Genomic DNA, 14,575 nt, shown 5'->3' with positions numbered 1-14,575 from the left:
GTGTCTGATTTCATGACAGAGGAGCTGCCGTGCCTGGTGTCTAATTTCATGTGTGTGTAAGAGTGGTAGAGGAGCTGTCGTGCCTGGTATGCCTGAGGAAACAGCTGTAAGCCATAAAATGCGTTGCATTAAGGGTTAACCAATTTGTTAAAACACTGTATTTTGTGGGGCTATATGAAGTTTTTAACTTTTTGTCTATAACATTTTCATTCACCTTTTAACAAACCGTTTGGTCCCCGTTTGGCTACCTTCGATACACCATCCACTGGAGTTCCAATTTGCTGGAGAATAGTGAGCTGGAGCACTATAAACCTTCAGCCTGTCTCTATAAGCACAATGTGAGTACCCTGTACACATAAACTACAATAGGAGTACCTTTTGGAACAACTGCTACACAGAGGAGGCGTCCTTTTGTTTGCTTTTTCTGCAGGAACGTCAGACTGACAGACGAGCTGTCGTGCCTGGTTCTGATTTCATGTTGGCATCTGAGTTGCTGGCGTGCCTGGTGTCTTATTTCATGTGTATAAGACTGACATAGGGGCTGCAGAGCTAGGGGATTGATTAGATGTGGGTATGTGACAGACTCAAGTCCTAGTGATCTGATGTGATTACTATAGTTACAGAGGGGCTGCAGAGCTAGGGGTCTGATTAGATGTGGGTATGTGACAGACTCAAGTCCTAGTGATCTGATGTGATTACTATAGTTACAGAGGGGCTGCAGAGCTAGGGGTCTGATTAGATGTGGGTATGTGACAGACTCAAGTCCTAGTGATCTGATGTGATTACTATAGTTACAGAGGGGCTGCAGAGCTAGGGGTCTGATTAGATGTGGGTATGTGACAGACTCAAGTCCTAGTGATCTGATGTGATTACTATAGTTACAGAGGGGCTGCAGAGCTAGGGGTCTGATTAGATGTGGGTATGTGACAGACTCAAGTCCTAGTGATCTGATGTTATAACAATAGTTACAGAGGGGCTGCAGAGCTAGGGGTCTGATTAGATGTGGGTATGTGACAGACTCAAGTCCTAGTGATCTGATGTGATTACTATAGTTACAGAGGGGCTGCAGAGCTAGGGGTCTGATTAGATGTGGGTATGTGACAGACTCAAGTCCTAGTGATCTGATGTTATAACAATAGTTACAGAGGGGCTGCAGGACATGATGACCCCTTTATTTATACGTATCATGGTGACTCAAGAGAACTTTTCAGGGGCTGGTAGATGTTTGGGATCATAATGATCATAGTTTACTACTCCTGGTCTAAGCAGCTTTTTAGTCTTTATAGAACAAGGAATGTCCTTAGAAAACAGAGTGTGAATAAGAAATGCAGAGGCTGAATCTGGATACAAATTAGCATCTTTTAATTAGTGCTACAGATATTTATCTGATAGGATGGTACACGTGTTAGACGTTTGTTGTTTCCAGCTACAGACTCATCACCCAGGAATAGTAATGAATTCCATAACCAGACAGATAAAATGCAAAAACAGGCATGGGAAGCTGACACACAACAGGTATCAGGTACAGTAGGCTGTTTTGTGGATTATATGTGGGTATATATGCATATGGGCTGAACACAGTTTCATATAATATTTATACATGATACACAAATAGCTTTCTCACATAAGCAGTGTGACAATTATAGGTGTACAATAGCTGTCTCATATAGGCAGTGTGACAATTATAGGTGTACAATAGCTCTCTCACATAAGCAGTGTGACAATTATAGGTGTACAATAGCTCTCTCACATACGCAGTGTGACAATTATAGGTGTACAATAACTCTCTCACATAAGCAGTGTGACAATTATATGTGTACAATAGCTCTCTCACATAAGCAGTGTGACAATTATAGGTGTACAATAGCTCTCTCACATACGCAGTGTGACAATTATAGGTGTACAATAACTCTCTCACATAAGCAGTGTGACAATTATATGTGTACAATAGCTCTCTCACATAAGCAGTGTGACAATTATAGGTGTACAATAGCTCTCTCACATAAGCAGTGTAACAATTATAGGTGTACAATAGCTGTGTCACATAACAATTATATGTGTACAATAGCTCTCTCACATAAGCAGTGTGACAATTATAGGTGTACAATAGCTCTCTCACATACGCAGTGTGACAATTATAGGTGTACAATAGCTCTCTCACATAAGCAGTGTGACAATTATAGGTGTACTATAGCTGTTTCACATAAGCAGTGTGACAATTATAGGTGTACAATAGCTCTCTCACATACGCAGTGTGACAATTATAGGTGTACAATAGCTCTCTCACATAAGCAGTGTGACAATTATAGGTGTACTATAGCTGTTTCACATAAGCAGTGTGACAATTATAGGTGTACAATAGCTCTCTCACATACGCAGTGTGACAATTATAGGTGTACAATAGCTCTCTCACATAAGCAGTGTAACAATTATAGGTGTACAATAGCTCTCTCACATAAGCAGTGTGACAATTATAGGTGTACAATAGCTCTCTCACATAAGCAGTGTAACAATTATAGGTGTACAATAGCTCTCTCACATACGCAGTGTGACAATTATAGGTGTACAATAGCTGTTTCACATAAGCAGTGTGACAATTATAGGTGTACAATAGCTCTCTCACATAAGCAGTGTAACAATTATAGGTGTACAATAGTTGTCTCACATAAGCAGTGTGACAATTATAGGTGTACAATAACTCTCTCACATAAGCAGTGTGACAATTACAGGTGTACAATAGCTCTCTCACATAAGCAGTGTGACAATTATAGGTGTACAATAGCTCTCTCACATAAGCAGCGTGACAATTATAGGTGTACAATAGCTGTCTGACATAAGCAGTGTGATAATTATAGGTGTACAATAGCTGTCTCACATCAGCAGTGTGATAATTATCGGTGTACAATAACTCTCTCACATAAGCAGTGTGACAATTATAGGTGTACAATAGCTCTCTCACATACGCAGTGTGACAATTATAGGTGTACAATAGCTCTCTCACATAAGCAGTGTGACAATTATAGGTGTACAATAGCTGTCTCACATAAGCAGTGTGACAATTATAGGTGTACAATAGCTGTCTCACATAAGCAGTGTGACAATTATAGGTGTACAATAGCTCTCTCACATACGCAGTGTGACAATTATAGGTGTACAATAGCTCTCTCACATAAGCAGTGTGACAATTATAGGTGTACAATAGCTGTCTCACATACGCAGTGTGACAATTATAGGTGTACAATAACTCTCTCACATAAGCAGTGTGACAATTATAGGTGTACAATAGCTCTCTCACATAAGCAGTGTGACAATTATATATTTAGATCAGCTGTCTCACATACACAGTGTGACAATTATAGGTATGCAATAGCTCTCTCACATAAGCAGTGTGACAATTATAGGTGTACAATAGCTCTCTCACATAAGCAGTGTGACATTTATAGGTGTACAATAGCTCTCTCACATACGCAGTGTGACAATTAAAGGTGTACAATAGCTCTCTCACATAAGCAGTGTGACAATTATAGGTGTACAATAGCTGCCTGTCTCACAAAAGCAGTGTGACAATTATAGGTGTACAAAAGTTGGCTCATATAGGCAGTGTGTGACTATTATAGGTGTACAATAACTCTCTCACATAAGCAGTGTCACAATTATAGGTGTACAAAAGCTGTCTCACATACGCAGTGTGACAATTATAGATGTACAATAGCTCTCTCACATACGCAGTGTGACAATTATAGGTGTACAATAGCTGTCACACATAATCAGTGTGACAATTATAGGTGTACAATAGCTCTCTCACATACGCAGTGTGACAATTATATGTGTACAATAGCTCTCTCACATACGCAGTGTGACAATTATAGGTGTACAATAGCTCTCTCACATAAGCAGTGTGACAATTATAGGTGTACAATAGCTCTCTGACATACGCAGTGTGATAATTATAGGTGTACAATAGCTCTCTCACATACGCAGTGTGACAATTATAGGTCTACAATAACTGTCTCACATAAGCAGTGTGACAATTATCGGTGTACAATAGCTGTCTCACATACGCAGTGTGACAATTATAGGTGTACAATAGCTCTCTCACATAAGCAGTGTGACAATTATAGGTGTACAATAGCTCTTTCACATAAGCAGTGTAACAATTATAGGTGTACAATAGCTGTCTCACATACGCAGTGTGACAATTATAGGTGTACAATAGCTGTCTCACATACGCAGTGTGACAATTATAGGTGTACAATAGCTCTCTCACATACGCAGTGTGACAATTATAGGTGTACAATAGCTGTCTCACATAAGCAGTGTAACAATTATAGGTGTACAATAGCTGTGTCACATAACAATTATAGGTGTACAATAGCTCTCTCACATAAGCAGTGTGACAATTATAGGTGTACAATAGCTGTCTCACATACGCAGTGTGACAATTATAGGTGTGCAATAGCTCTCTCACATAAGCAGTGTGACAATTATAGGCGTACAATAGCTGTCTCACATAAGCAGTGTGACAATTAAAGGTGTACAATAGCTGTCTCACATACGCAGTGTGACAATTATAGGTGTACAATAGCTCTCTAACACAAACAGTGTAACAATTATAGGTGTAAAATAGCTCTCTCACACAAACAGTGTGACAATTATAGGTGTACAATAGCTCTCTCACATAAGCAGTGTGACAATTATAGGTGTGCAATAGCTCTCTCACATAAGCAGTGTGACAATTATATGTGTACAATAGCTCTCTCACATAAGCAGCGTGACAATTATAGGTGTACAATAGCTGTTTCACATAAGCAGTGTGACAATTATAGGTGTACAATAGCTCTCTCACATACGCAGTGTGACAATTATAGGTGTACAATAGCTGTCTCACATAAGCAGTGTGACAATTATAGGTGTACAATAGCTGTCTCACATAAACAGTGTGACAATTATAGGTGTACAATAGCTCTCTCACATACGCAGTGTGATAATTATAGGTGTACAATAGCTCTCTCACATACGCAGTGTGACAATTATAGGTCTACAATAACTGTCTCACATAAGCAGTGTGACAATTATAGGTGTACAATAGCTGTCTCACATACGCAGTGTGACAATTATAGGTGTACAATAGCTCTCTCACATAAGCAGTGTGACAATTATAGGTGTACAATAACTGTCTCACATAAGCAGTGTGACAATTATAGGTGTACAATAGCTGTCTCACATACGCAGTGTGACAATTATAGGTGTACAATAGCTCTCTCACATACGCAGTGTGACAATTATAGGTGTACAATAGCTCTCTCACATAAGCAGTGTGACAATTATAGGTGTACTATAGCTGTTTCACATAAGCAGTGTGACAATTATAGGTGTACAATAGCTCTCTCACATACGCAGTGTGACAATTATAGGTGTACATAGATTAGAATGATCAATAGATGCAATATACATTTGATAGATACGATAGATAGTTAGATAGATTTGATAGATAAATAGATAGATTTGATAGATATATCATTTCCCAGACAGAGAATTACAAGACGTGCGGTCTGGGACCCATGTTAAGGTTCCTAGAGGCAGTTGCGGTGCCAGGGGACGTATATATGGCATGGATTTTAGGAACCGGGAGATGGAAAAAGATGCTTGGTCGGTCCTCCTACTTCAAATTTGGGGCACTGCGTGTGCAATCTAATGTGCCACTAGATATGAGTGGTGTGTTAAGTAGTACTATTCTGATCAGTTTAATACCTGTTACTCCCCCTATCGGGGGAGGTGTTTATGGCATGGATTTTAGGAACCGGGAGATGGAAAAAGATGCTTGGTTGGTCCTCCTACTTCAAATTTGGAGCACTGCGTGTGCAATCGTGGCCGGACTTTTAGCCGACGGACATTTGTCCAACAGACATTTGGCCGAAACACAAGTGGCTCTCACAAAACAGTCCAGCCACGAGATAGATAGATTTGATAGACAGATACATAGATTAGATAAATCAATAGATGCAATATACATTTGATAGATACAATAGATAGTTAGATAGATTTGATAGATAAATAGATAGATTTGATAGATATATAATTTCCCAGACAGAGAATTACAAGACGTGCGGTCTGAGACCCATGGTAAGGTTCCCAGAGGCAGTTGCGGTGCCAGGGGACGTGTAAATGGCATGGATTTTAGGAACCGGGAGATGGAAAAAGATGCTTGGTCGGTCCTCCTACTTCAAATTTGGGGCACTGCGCGTGCAATCTACTGTGCCACCAGATATGAGTGGTGTGTTAAGTAGTACTATTCTGATCAGTTTAATACCTGTTACTCCCCCTATCGGGGGAGATGTATATAGCATGGATTTTAGGAACCGGGAGATGGAAAAAGATGCTTGGTCGGTCCTCCTACTTCAAATTTGGGGCACTGCGCGTACAATCGTGGCCGGACTTTTAGCCGACCGACATTTGGCAGACGGACATTTGGCCGAAACACAAGTGGCTGTCACAAAACAGTCCGGCCACGAGATAGATAGATTTGATAGATAGATACATAGATTAGATAGATCAATAGATGCACTATACATTTGATAGATACGATAGATAGTTAGATAGATTTCATAGATAAATAGATAGATTTGAAAGATATATAATTTCCCAGACAGAGAATTACAAGACGTGCGGTCTGGGATCCATGGTAAGGTTCCCAGAGGCAGTTGCGGCGCCAGGGGACGTGTATATGGCATGGATTTTAGGAACCGGGAGATGGAAAAAGATGCTTGGTCGGTCCTCCTACTTCAAATTTGGGGCACTGCGCGTGCAATCGTGGCCGGACTTTTAGCCGACGGACATTTGGCCGACAGACATTTGTCCGATGGACATTTGGCCGAAACACAAGTGGCTGTCACAAAACAGTCCGGCCACGAGATAGATAGATTTGATAGATAGATACATAGATTAGATAGATCAATAGATGCAATATACATTTGATAGATACGATAGACAGATAGATAGATTTGATAGATAAATAGATAGATTTGATAGATAGATGATTTCCCAGACAGAGAATTACAAGACGTGAGGTCTGTGACCCATGGTAAGGTTACTTCCTTTTGCACAATCGAGTAGAGGTTGGGGATTGCCTTTTGTGCAAAGAAATTTTGGCCAGGTATCTTCCACTGCGGTGTCCCCTATCAGGGGATGTGTATATGGCATGGATTTTAGGAACCGGGAGATGGAAAAAGATGCTTGGTCGGTCCTCCTACTTCAAATTTGGTGCACTGCGCGTGCAATCTAATGTGCCACCAGATAGGAGTGGTGTGTTAAGTAGTACTATTCCTATCAGTTTAATCCTGTTAAGTGTCTTTTTTTTTTTTTTTGAAGCCACAGTGCAGCACCAGAGGCCAGAAAAATTTGGCATGTACACATGCCTGAAAAATTAGGTATTGTTGCAGCCGCTGCTGTAGCAGCGGCCAGAAAAATTGATGTTTGTTTCCCAGGCAGAAAGTGCTCTAAAACATTGCGGCTTGAACCCTAGTTGGTGGCGGATAAGTCACGCAAGTCATCCGGCATTTGAAGATAAAATACAGCAGCATGTGGATCATTTTTAGCCCAAGGCAACTCATCTCATCAGGCCTTTTTTACTCGAATGTATCGCCCAATGTCAGTCCCTTCGGGATCCATCATTCATCTTAATAAAGGTGAGGTAATCTAGACTTTTTTGACCTAGACGACTTCTCTTCTCAGTGACAATACCTCCTGCTGCACTGAAGGTCCTTTCTGACAGGACACTTGAATCGGGGCAGGCCAGATGTTCTATTGCAAATTGGGATAGCTCAGGCCACAGGTCAAGCCTGCACACCCAGAAGTCAAGGGGTTCATCGCTCGAGATCTGCAGTTAAGGCGAGGTAGTCTGCTACCTGTCGGTCGAGTCGTTCTCTGAGGGTGGACCCCGAAGGGCTGTGGCGATGCATAGGAGTTAAAAAGCTCCACATGTCCTCCATCAACAACACGTCTGAAAAGCATCCTGTCCTTGCCGGCGTGGTCGTGGGAGTCGGAGGATTACTTTCCACTCTTCCCCTGTTAGATTCACGTTGTGCTGTAACATCACCCTTATACGCTTTGTGTAAAGCATACTTTTTAATTTATTTTGGAAATGCTGCATCCTTTCCGACTTGTTGTAATTCGGTAACATTTCTGGCACTTTATGCTTATACCGGGGGTCTAGTAGCGTGGACACCCAGTACAGGTCGTTCTCCTTCAGCTTTTTTATACGAGGGTCCCTCAACAGGTACGACAGCATGAAAGACCCCATTTGCACAAGGTTGGATGCCGAGCTAATCATGTCCCGTTCCTCATCCTCAGTCATGTCACTGAAGGCATCTTCTTCCCCCCAGCCAAGTACAACACCATGGGTACAAGATAGGTGACAACGAGCACCCTGGGATGCCTGTTGTGGTTGGTCTTCCTCCTCCTCCTCAAAGCCACATTCCTCCTCTGACTCCTCTTCCTCACAATCCTCTTCCAGCGTTGCCGCAGGTCCAGCAAGCGATGCTGATAAGGATGTTTCTGGTGGTGATGGTGACCACAACTCTTCATCTTCACGCTCATCTACGGCTTGATCCAGCACTCTTCACAGGGCATGCTCCAGGAAGAAAACAAATAGTATGATGTTGCTGATGGTGCCTTCGGTGCGACTGACTAGGTTTGTCACCTCCTCAAAAGGACGCATGAGCCTACAGGCATTGCGCATGAGCGCCCAGTAACGTGGCAAAAAAATTCCCAGCTCCGCAGAGGCTGTCCTAGCACCCCAGTCATACAAATACTCGTTAACGGCTTTTTCTTGTTGGAGCAGGCGGTCGAACATTAGGAGTGTTGAATTCCAACGTGTCGGGCTGTCGCAAATGAAGCGCCTCACTGGCATGTTGTTTCGCCGCTGGATATCGGAAAAGTGCGCCATGGCCGTGTAGGAATGCCTCAAATGGCCACACACCTTCCTGGCCTGCTTCAGGACGTCCTGTAAGCCTGGGTACTTATGCACAAAGTGTTGTACAATCAAATTACACACATGTGCAATGCACGGCACATGTGTCAACTTGCCCAATTTCAATGCCGCCACCAAATTACTTCCATTGTCAGAAACCACTTTGCCGATCTCCAGTTGGTGCGGAGTCAGCCACTGATCCACCTGTGCGTTCAGGGCAGACAGGAGTGCTGGCAAGTCAACCCCAAGACGGCGTGACACTGCCGTATCCGGGATGTGGAATAGTACCAGCGGAGCTTGGGGGGTGCCTTGATGTGGAGCAAGACATAGCAGCAGAAGAGGACTCAGCCGAGGAGGTTATGGAAGAGGATGGAGTAGGAGGAGTAGAGGAGGTGGCAGCAGGCCTGCCTGCAAGTCGTGGCGGTGTCACCAACTCCTCCTCTGCAGAGCCATGCATTGCATGCTTGGCACCCTTCACAAGGTTTACCCAATGTGCAGTGTAGGTGATATACCTGCCCTGACCATGCTTTGCAGACCAGCTATCAGTGGTCATATGGACCCTTGCCCGAACACTGTGTGCCAGACATGCCAATACTTCCTTTCGCACAATCGAGTACAGGTTGGGGATTGCCTTTTGTGAAAAGACATTTCGGCCGGGTACCTTCCACTGTGGTGTCCCAATAGCTACACATTTTTTGAACACCTCAGACTCCACCAGCTTGTATGGTAAAAGCTGGCGGGCTAAGAGTTCAGACAAGCCAGCTGTCAGACGCCGGGCAAGGGGGTGACTTTGTGACATTGGCTTCTTACGCTCAAACATGTCCTTGACAGACACCTGACTGTGGGCAGATGAGCAGGAACTGCTCCGGAAGAGAGACGGAGTGGCGGATGGTTGAGAGGGGGCAAGGAGGACAGCATAGGTTGATGTGGCTGAAGATGCTGGACCAGGAGGAGGATGGCGGCTTTGAGTTTGTGTGCTGCTTCTACTCATGTGTTGATCCCATAGGCATTTGTGATGTGCGATCATGTGCCTTCGCAAAGCAGTTGTACCTAGGTGGGTGTTGCACTTCCCACGACTCAGTTTCTTTTGGCACAGGTTGCAAATGGCATCGCTGTTGTCAGAGGCAGACACACAAAAAAATGCCACACTGCTGAGTTCTGCGATTACGGCATTCTGGTGGTGGCAACAGCATGCGTTGATTGGCGTGCTGTCTGGCTGACTCCGGGTGCCGATGCATGCTGTCTGACTATGCCACTAGCTCCTTGCGATGACCTCCCCCTGCTTCCAACTCGTCTCCTCCTCCTCCACTCTGTCTCCCCATCTGAACTTTCCCCCTGTTCTTCTTCTCTTCTAGCGGGCACCCACGTGACATCCACAGATGCATCGTCATCATCAACCACTTCACTTGTATCTGACAAATCAACAAAGGAAGCAGCAGCGTGTACAACATAATCATCATCACACCGTACGTCCATGTCTGTAATGCTGCCTGACTGAGACATATCACTGTTATCTACATCCTCTGTCAATGATGGTTGCGCATCACTCATTTCTTCCAACTGATGTGTAAAAAACTCTTCTGACAGATCAAGTGAAGCGGCTGTGGTGCTAGTGTTGGTGGTGGTGGCAGGCGGGCGAGTGGTGGTAACTTGAGAGGTGCCCAAAGATAAACTGGAGGAGGATGGTGCGTCAAGGTTCGGAGCGGAAGCTATAGAAGATTGGGTGTCCTGTGTTAAAAAGTCAGCTATGTCCTCCTTAGAACTTTTTGAGTTCATGGGACGTGGCCTCTGAACACTGGGCATTATTCTATGGACACAGGGAATCAAAGCACCACGACCACAACGGCACCTGCGGGTGGCCTGCCTCTGCCTGTCATTTTTTTTTAAATGTACACTTACACTACTATTAAACAAGATACGAGTGGTGGCACTGGGCAAGTGGGCACAGTATATGCTGTGAGCCTGACACAAAAAAGCAGACTGACGTTTGACAGTCCAAAAAGTTTTTTTTAAATTTACACTACTGTTACAACAGATATGAGTGGTAGCACTGGGCAAGTAGGCCTTGCACACACACTGGCAGGCAGGCAACTGCAATTAGATTACACTAGCAGACTGATGTTTCACAGTCAAAAAAGTTTAGTTTTTTTTAAATTATATACACTACTGTAGCTACCAGATATGAGTGGTGGCACTGGGCAAGTGAGCCTGGCACACACGATGGCAGGCAGGCAAATGCAATTAGAATTACACTAGCAGACTGATCTTTCACAGTCAAAAAAGTTTTTTTTTTTTTTTTTAATTATTTACACTAATGTTACACCAGATATGAGTGGTGGCACTGGGCAAGTGGGCCTGGCACAACGCTAGCAGGCAGGCAACTGCAATTAGATTACACTAGCAGACTGATGTTTCACAGTCAAAAAAGTTTTTTTTTTTAAATTATTAACACTACTGTTACACCAGATATGAGTGGTGACACTGGACAAGTGGGCCTGGCTAACATGCTAGCAGGCAGGCAACTGCAATTAGATTACACTAGCAGACTGATGTTTCACAGTCAAAAAAGATATTTAAAAAAAATTTACACTACTGTTACAACAGATATGAGTGGTGGCACTAGTTGGCAAGTGGGCCTGGCACACACGCTGGCAGGCAGGCAACTACAATTAGATTACACTAGCAGACTGATGTTTCACAGTCAAAAAAGATTTTTTTTTTAAAATTTACACTACTGTTACAACAGATATAAGTGTTGGCACTAGTTGGCAAGTGGGCCTGGCACACACGCTGGCAGGCAGGCAGGCAACTGCAATTAGATTACACTAGCAGACTGATGTTTCACAGTCAAAAAGGTTGTGTTTTTTTTTAAATTTACACTACTGTTACAACAGATATGAGTGGTGGCACTAGTTGGCAAGTGGGCCTGGTACACACGCTGGCAGGCAGGCAACTGCAATTAGATTACACTAGCAGACTGATGTTTCACAGTCAAAAAAGTTTTTTTTTAAAAAAAAATTACACTACTGTTACAACAGATATGAGTGGTGGCACTTAGCAAGTGGGCCTGGCACACATGCTGGCCGGCAGGCAACTGCAATTAGATTACACTAGCAGACTGATGTTTCACAGTCAAAAAAGTTTTTTTTTAGAAAAATTTACACTACTCTTACAACAGATATGAGTGGTGGCACTAGTTGGCAAGTGGGCCTGGCACACACGCTGGCAGGCAGGCAACTGCAATTATTTTATTTTTTTTTTATTATTTTTTTATTGAGGTTCAGAATAAGGCATACATATAATGTAATAAACAAAACATCACAGTAAAAAAATAACAGGTGGATTATGACATCTGTTTGAGAAGAACACAGTGCGTACCTGAAACAATAATGCAGACTGGTATTGTGAATGTACAATGCCTAATAAACTGTAGGCTCCCTAGAAGGTAACAAAGGCCGCTCTTGGGCCACAGCCAGCAGTGTATGGTCATATATAGGGGGCTATTTCAAGTATAAAAGACCACTTTTGGATCTTCAGATGAGAGCCTCTTTTTTTTTTTTTTTTTTTTAGTAGAATACGATAACAATTAACTGAAAAAAGGACACAATAAACTTGGTGTTAACCCTTATTGTATAAACAAACTGGTTGGTTAATGCAAAGATACTTGTTATAGACAAGGGATATAATTATGGTCCTGGAGATCCCAGATTTGACACTGGAGAATAAGGAGCATTTAAATTCCAAGCATATGGGCTTCACATGTTAAATGGGAATTTGAATTTACTTAAAATTTCTGAGGGACTGAGTAACTACTAGTCCATAAAGCATGTTAGCTAATGTACTGACTATTCCTGAGAAATTAACCCGCTGACCCTGGACTCTATGAGAAGGGCACCAGTATTTTAGTGTACTCCCCTAAGTATATCTGACAATATATAGTTGACTGAACCTCCTTCATTAACTGTAATGGTCAACAACTTTAAAAGTTAAGATATACATATTACTCAGATCTGTTATAGGTGGTGCAAACCTCATATAGCTCAAAGGAGTGAAATATTTGAAGGACCAGCCGTCACTGAAATGTAACATTATTATGAGATAACAGTTATAATAGACCATATAAAAAGCTAGAACGGGGGGGCGGAGTTAACCGCTTACAGAGACGGACGTGTTGCAGAGAAGCTCCTGCAATTGCGCCCTGTTAAAGTGCTTTTTTGCCTATATTTTTCCCCTCTTTATGGGCATAAGAAGTATACTAATAGTTAAATTAGTGCGTGAGAGCAGAATCTGCCTAAATTTGATTACTCTAACACATTTGCGGACTCCCGGTAGCAGACAGACTAAGAGTGCCCCAGCCATTGGAGAAGCCACCACAGAACTGCTTCGGAGGATCGGGGTCCAATACTGGAACACTGTCTGCCTCTCAAGCACCCCCTCGACGAGCAAACAGCCCTTCTAGGTCGCCATCGGACCGCCACCTTGAGAAGCCGCATGGTCCCACGGTCTCCATCATAACAACCCGCTTACCCGGTTAAGAGTTGCAGCCGGGGGCACATCTACCCACTTCCCGGCGGATCAACAGAACCTTGACTGCTACCCTGGTGAGCGGCACAGGTGGCTCCTCTGGACGGGACCTGGACTTCTTTCCTCCCGGCAGATTTTGGCGCGAAGCTCCGCCATATTTCCAGGCGCCTCACCTCCCCCACGCAAGCGCGGCAGAAGGCCGCTCAGACAGACCGCTAGTGTACCCCGCTGGGAACACACTGGCTGCCCGGAAAGAACCGGCTATTTGACACAAGACGGAGAGGGCAGCAGTCTTGGGGAACCTGTCGCCTGACACCGGAGGCCCTTCCATACTCGGAGGTAAGAGGGACCGAATCGAAAGTAGAGGGAGCTAAGGGGGACAGACCTGATATAAACAGCCTAACCTTTAAGCCTAGCCGTACATAGCAGCCCTACTCATAAGCAACTTATAAAGCTGGACATGATAAATGTGCTGTGAGGCCCAGCTCATTGGAATCATAAGGAGTCCCCTACTGAGAGGCTGAGGCCCGTCTGGCATTCTGCAAAAAAAAAAAAACTCACACTTGCCGGTAGCCACTGAACTGACAATATAATTGTGAGGAACTTAAAAGGAGTACCCCTAACAGTCTTTCAGAGGGGGTCCTGAAATTAAATACCTGAGATTAAAGTTACAAACACCCTGCAATATACAAGGCCCTGTAGCCTTCTCCTGGGTAACACTTATGGAGACAGAAGAACCAATTTAAAAGCATAGATTACCTTCCCCATCTGAGTCTCTAGAGACAGAAAATTTTCTCACATAGTTATCTCATAGACACCTTACTCAGACAATCTGAACAATCCCTTCTTATCTGGTAATGCACCCCTCAGGGTGGTGTCTGATAGCACTAGCCCTTACCTGACAGCAATCTAAGTCAATCCTATCCTCAGAGTAATAACTTAGGACACCAAGTGCTTTACCCTTTATTTTTTACCTAGCTGCTGCGTCAGCCAAATGTTTCCTGTTGCAAACAGGGTGGAGTGCATTTATTTTCACTGTATTGCTATTTGTATGTGTTGTTCCTAGGTTTATGAGTCCTGATC

This window comes from Bombina bombina, chromosome 2, assembly GCF_027579735.1.
Source record: "Bombina bombina isolate aBomBom1 chromosome 2, aBomBom1.pri, whole genome shotgun sequence".
Taxonomy (NCBI): Eukaryota; Metazoa; Chordata; class Amphibia; order Anura; family Bombinatoridae; genus Bombina; species Bombina bombina.
This window is presented reverse-complemented; position numbering follows the sequence as displayed.